Raw genomic sequence first — 7,127 nt, 5'->3', positions numbered from 1 at the left:
CAAAGAGACGGGGTCGGGAGCTGTGAATCCATCGACCCCTGCAACCACCAACAGGTGAGTACAAATAGGTGAGCACACACACCCCTACCACTATTATGCGAAGATATAAATTTTGTACGTAATATATATCGCAACCACTACAAGAGAAAAAAAACCACATTATTAGACATCAGAACAAAATGATTCAGTATTGAAAAAAGCGGCATAAAACTGCGGCAGAAGAGTCGCAACACAGTAATGGATATTTCTTCTCTTTGCAAAGTTCAAGAACACTAGAATATACTGCTCACTGAAGTTGTAAATACAATGCAGTTGTTAAAGAACTTGCTGGATAATTATCTTTCAAGTATCGAATGCAATTACGGTTTTTATGTGACTATTGGAACTCTTGACTGTCGTTCACGAACTACCATAGACGTCCAGGTGACCATGAATGACACGGGAATAATATGTCACGTATTTAAAAAAAAAATCATATGAAGTGTACAATAAAATCAAGGAAATTTGTTATTCTGACTGTAAAATAATTTAATTTTAGTGATAAATAGAATTGCAGTAGTATTAATAGCAGAAGTAGTGGTGGTAGCAATAGCAGTAGTAGTAGTAATAGTAGTAGTAGTAGTAGTAGTAGTAGTAATAATAGTAGTAGTAGTAGTAGTAGTAGTAGTAGTAGCAGTTGTTGTTGTTGTTGTTGTTGTTGTTGTTGCAGCAACAGCAGCTCAAACCTACTTCCTCTTTTCCTATTAAATAGCAACGATTTTTTTTTTTTTTGTATTTCTCTTCACAGACATTTTCGATCAGGCAGTGTGGCTGGAGCGGTGGGCGAGGGGAGAGTGTTTTTTCTGTACTCACCTATTTGTACTCACCTATTTGTGGTTGCAGGGGTCGATTCATAGCTCCTGGCCCCGCCTCTTCGCTGATGCTACTAGGTCCTCTCTCTCCCTGCCCCATGAGCTTTATCATACCTCGCCTTAAAACTATGTATGGTTCCCGCCTCCACTACGTCACTTTCTAGGCTATTCCACGGTCTGACTACTCTATGATTGAAGAAATACTTCCTAACATCCCTTTGATTCATCTGAGTCTTCAACTTCCAATTGTGACCTCTTGTGTCTGTGTCCCCTCTCTGGAACATCCCGTCTTTGTCCACCTCGTCTATTCCGCGCAGTATTTTATATGTCGTTATCATGTCTCCCCTGACCCTCCTGTCCTCCAGTGTCGTCAGGCCGATTTCCCTCAACCTTTCTACGTAGGACAAACTATCTTAGTCACAGTTCTTTAGACAACACAGAAGAAGCTAGACTACAGGTAGCCCTTAAAGGAAAGCCTCAAAACAGATCATATGGTTGTCTATCTGCCTTTCCTAATCTCTCTCTCTGTATCTGTATAACTATCTGTAGCTATCTATATATTCATTTATCTAATCATTCTATTTTTACCTTTTATTTTCTCTAAGCTCCACTCTCTCTCGCTCTGCTTTACCTCACAGATTTTATATCTTTCAACGCCAGTGACATCTAATTTCAAGCGTCTACCATCGGTGGAATTTGGGCGGATTTGATATATGGAAATCCATAAGCTTATTGCATTTCGATATCGCCGCGCGGCTCAAAACTAATTTTGGGGGACAAACAAAAAAAAATGCTTTCCGCAATAATTCACCTTATTTTTCTATTAATTATAATGCTTATTTATATCATAATGAGCGTATGTACTCTTGTGTACGAGTACGCATACACTTATACACCCATGTACACGTAACCAGGAGCACTAATGCACACGCACATGTGCATGTCTAGAAAATACTTTATAAATCTTAAAAATAAGTTTTCATCGTATTTTATTATGAAACATTAAACGAATAAAAGAAAAAATAGATGCAATGAATTACCAGTTTTTTTGAATGAAAGAAAACAATTAATCGCGACTGAAGGTAAACACAGCTGGTATATGAGACAGATATAGTGTGAGCAATCATTCAGGATATATGTATTATTATGAAAACGTTATGTCCTGGGATCTCACTCACCAACATATTAAAATATGCTCAGTAATAAGCCACATGGAGACAGAAACTCAGAAGATTCATTGGTCTGTATATCTGATCCCCTTCTGGGAGCCTCTTCAGCAGATACATAAGTGAAATGAGAATAAGAATATATATATATAGGGAAGGTTGCACCTCACCCCGTACAATTCTGTATATTTACTCACGTTTGTCCACGCTGATAAGAGAGAATAAATTTCATTATTGAAATCTTACTCGACTCGGGGCAGTTGTGTCCCTCGTATCATAAGAACATAAGAATGGAGGAACACTGCAGCACGCCTACAGGCCCATACTACGTAGGTCCTTATCGAAACCACCTATTCTCACCCACGTATTTGTCCAACTTTTTCCCAAAGCAACCTAAGACATAAAACTTGCCAGGAGCCCACGTCTTTTTTTTTTTTAGTTTAATATGGTGTAAAACTTAACTGGGGTGGACTAGCGGATGCTTAACCACTGAACGAGTCATCATCTAACAGAGACCCCTGTCAGGAGACATTCCCCTGACGTACATAACATCACCACCACCTAACTGGAGGTCAGGAGGGATGGTCTCCACAGTCCCAGTACTGGTGAGAGCCGAGCCAGGGGTGTTATAGGCCCGGCCAGCGCCTGGACTGAAGGGACAATTCAATTAGAAACTTCTGTGCTCCGCTGTCAGTCAGCTTAGTCATAACTCACCCCACAAACCTCTTTCAGAAGCCACGGCCGAGCGTGAAGGTGTCGGGAATAGCAGGGGTTGTGGAGGGTAGGGATCGGTGGGAGGAAGGGTCTGATCGGATAGAGCAGAGCTCTGATCGGGAAGGTATCGGCAAAGGCAGAAGTCAGAGAAGGAATTGGTCAGGGAGAATCGGGGTCTGGGTAGAGATGTATCGAGAAGGACAGGTGTCCTGAATGGCAGGAAGTAATTTTTTGGTATGCACCACTGATGCAAACACAAAAATTTGCTTGCGTGTGCATGTTTTAGCTTCTCATCCTCTCTCTCTCTCTCTCTCTCTCTCTCTCTCTCTCTCTCTTTTGCTCTCTCTCTCTCTCTCTCTCTCTCTCTCTCCCCCCTCACCTGCCTCACTTCTCCTTTACAACCCACAGTGTTCACAGGGAATGTGCTCTCCTCCTCCTCCTCCTCCTCCTCCTCATCTTCCTCAGTTTCATCCAATCTCCGGCAGGCCCCATCGTCTTCCCGTTCCCCTCCTCACAGAAGCTGCCTTCGCCTCACTGGAACAGTTAAGACAGCTTTCCTAAAGCAGTAAACGAACCTTTTTTTCTTCTTCTTTTCCTTTTCAAACAGGCTTCACTTCAAGCTTCTATCCAACCTCAACTTCTTTTCAGAGGCATAGAACGAATCACAAAATACCTACACTTTCGAAAAAAAAAAGTGTGGGTATGTGTGAATATTTTGTGATTTGTTGCAGCCACATTAGTGGGTATTCTGTAATGGGCCCTTTAAGTTGTTGCGAGAATTTTTTTTCTTCTGCTTTCATTTATATTTCGCTCGTAAGAAGAGAAAGCCTCATCCGATCGACTTCCAGTTTTCAACGCTGGTGTACAGTAACGAGGCCCAGATTCTATTATGAATTGGCATGTACATGTGCCCTATGACAAAAATTGTAGTGCCCATTTCCAGCATCCTGGTATGGGTTTGCTAGCTTCCAAAACTATGTGCAGTATAGCCTCAAAATTTAAAAAAAGGCGCCTCCTAATACGAAGACGGCGGAGAGTGAAATTAATATGTGTAGGAGCACATCTGCCAGTTTTTGTTTATGTACATATGTGTGAAATTTTTATTTTAATTCACATTAAATATATTTGAGTCACATTCTTCTGACTGCCTTCAATATTTAATGGCGGAAAAATCTTACGGCCAGGATAGTGCCGATTAAGTTTAGTTTGTGAGCGGTCAAATTTATCGAAGCTCTTAATTTGCAGCAAGTGTCCTCGTCTACCAGCAAGTGTTCTAACACTTTCTTTTATAGTTTCAGCGCTTAATTTCCGATCGGCTTCAAACTTAAATCGAATCTGAATGCCTCCCATTCCGTAGGTGCTATGTGACTATGGTTTAGTGCTTTCGACAGTTAAAAACCAAGTGTGAACCACATCCATCTTAAATGATTGATACTCCGTATAAAATGGAAGAAAGTGCTTTGAGTATAGGCTGTGTAGGTGCAAACTTTGTAAGAATCTCTACAATAATTGGAGAATGCGTCTTCTGGTCGGCTTTAAATCTTCGGTGCTGACTGAGATTTGTTTCTCTGAAACAAATGGATATTGACTCTTCTAATAAAAATGTAAATATATATATATATATATATATATATATATATATATATATATATATATATATATATATATATATATATATATATATATATATATATATATATATATATATATATATATATATATATATATATATATATATGCAAGGAATTCGCAAGAGCAGGCGAAATATACACAAACATATATATATATATATATATATATATATATATATATATATATATATATATATATATATATATATATATATATATATATATATGTATATATATATATATATATATATATATATATATATATATATATATATATATATATATATATATATATATAATGCAAAAATCGCGCACAAGCAATACAAGATGCAAAACAACAACAGGGACGTTGAATGATAGCTCTAGGCCTTTCGTGTTGCAATCAACACATCAGGAGCTTGCAATGTTGCAAAAAAGGGAGGTCCCAGCAAAGTGTCTTTGCATTACCCTGTCGCTATAGCTATTTACTAATGGTTGTATAAAGATTGGGAGTGGCAGTAGACTTGGTTAAACGTTTCACCTTGTCCGGGAATTGAATCCGTGACCTATTGATTGTGGTCCTGCGTTTAAATTGCTCTCCAGCAATATAAACGCAGATAATAATTTTGATGTGGATAAAGGTCTACATTGAAAGAAACGTTCTCGTGCTGTTTCTTCAATTTGAACTTTCTCTTAGGAGCCTTTACCTCCCATACATTACCACAATGTTTGAAGTTTTGGGCTAATTATAAAACGCAAACTTTTTTTAAGGCACAAGTATGCTTCTGCATATTTGTGCCTTAAAAAAATCTTTAAGATAAATTTTTAAATGACGCTTTCTCTTAGTGTGTACGTTCTGTGTTTATTTTATGCTTAAAAACCGAAGATTTTACACGCAAAATAAGCAATATTCTTCCCTGTAACGTCTGATTCTTAAATTATCTTTGCTAAAAAATCTTGCATATTATTTTTTATTATCAGAACATCATTCTATTCTTCGAAACTTTGGTTCTCTTTCTTTTCCACCTCTTCATCCTTTTTCTTCCTCCTTCTTATCTTTTTTCTTCATTTTTTTCCTTTTTGCTTCTGTCTTTATTCCGTCTTCCTCAGAATACATATTTTCACATTATCCTTTTGTCTAACCCCTTTTTTTCTTTCCCTTCCATTTATCTGTTTGATCTCCCCCACCCAAATCACCTTCCTTTCCGTCTACCTTTCCTACATCTCTCTGCCATCTACACTTTTCATTACTTTGCTACGGTCTACCTCTTCCGTTTTTGGATATCTACGCTATCTATTCACAATTCCAGCTTTCTCTCCGGCATTCTTTCCTTCTCTCCTTTTAGTTTTTCTTCTCTTCTGCGTTTGTCATTTTTTTCCAAACCATCCACTATTTTGTTTCTTCCCCTTTTATCATCTATTGATCCCATCGTCCCCTCTCCATCTTTCTCTCTCTTTCTTTACTCTCCTCTAATGGCTTCTTCCATCCCGTTTTCTCTCCTTTCGCCTACCCTTCCTTACCCTTTCACCAACCTCTCCCAAGTGCAGCTACCACCTACACCTCCCATCTAGCGCGTGTTTTATGATTAGCAAACGGAGGTAAGAGCCTTCACCACGTCATGTGTTGAATGACCCTCATAGATTCAACCCTTCATACGACGTGTAATATATAAGATGTGTAATGTATATTTCATTATGTTTTGATAGTAAGTGCAGTATCAAGAGAAATAACAACACCAACAACAGTAGAAGTAATAATAATAATGATAATAATAATAATAATAATAGTAATAATAATAATAATAATAATAATAATAATAATAATAATAATAATAATAATAATAATAATAATAATAATAATAATAATCATCATCATAATGAATTATGAATTATGAATTACAAGTAAATCACGATTTCTGTGAACAATTTAAGTGGACCTCGACCCACATAAGCATTGTGTGAATTTCGTTATATTAACACACTTGTATTTTCACTGCAATTTCCCATTCCAGATTCGGTTTGATGTATGTTTTACTTAGGCTTACTGTAAATAATATTTCTTTGAGTATTTTACTTTTCTGGAAATAAATGGTATAAAATACCGTCACAATGGAAATATAAACCTACCAACCTACTCTCATTACGACACCAAACTGAACGTGGTGTAATTATAGGCTTTTTCATGCGCGCACTCAGAATCTGCAGCAATGAGTTCCTTGAGGAAGAATGCACTATAATTTAACAAGTATTTTCCAAACTTCACTATCCTCGTCACTTCATCAGAGACTGCAGACGACGGGCATTAAACATCTTCAACACACCCAGAGAAGACACTGCCCAGAAGAGACACATAGTCCTCCTCACCAACTCCATTGCCAAACACGTTTCCAACATCTTTCCCAAAACCTTATTCCAAGTATCTACCTCCACATCCACCACCATCAAGGACATTACCAGTAATAGACAGGACAAGCTTCAATCCTCTGCAGGGGTATACACAATCCTTTGTAATGACGTCGGCGAAACATCCAGAGACCTCCAAACACGTATTTCAGAACACCAGTACGCAGGCAGATCTGACGATCCAAGGAATGCCTGTGTTCAACACCGAAATTCACACAACCATTTAATCAACTACAGAAACGCAAGCCTTATCGCCAGAGAAGACAACACTCAATACCGAAGAATCCTGGAATCATCACTTATCTGCACATCCAACAACTTAACCAGAACAACGGCTTCTGTAACATAGCTGAACCTCTTGAAAAGAAACTTCTTCATCGCTA

This window comes from Cherax quadricarinatus, chromosome 1, assembly GCF_038502225.1.
Source record: "Cherax quadricarinatus isolate ZL_2023a chromosome 1, ASM3850222v1, whole genome shotgun sequence".
Taxonomy (NCBI): domain Eukaryota; kingdom Metazoa; phylum Arthropoda; class Malacostraca; order Decapoda; family Parastacidae; genus Cherax; species Cherax quadricarinatus.
The sequence above is the reverse complement of the archived record's forward strand: the minus strand, read 5'-3'. Positions refer to the sequence as shown.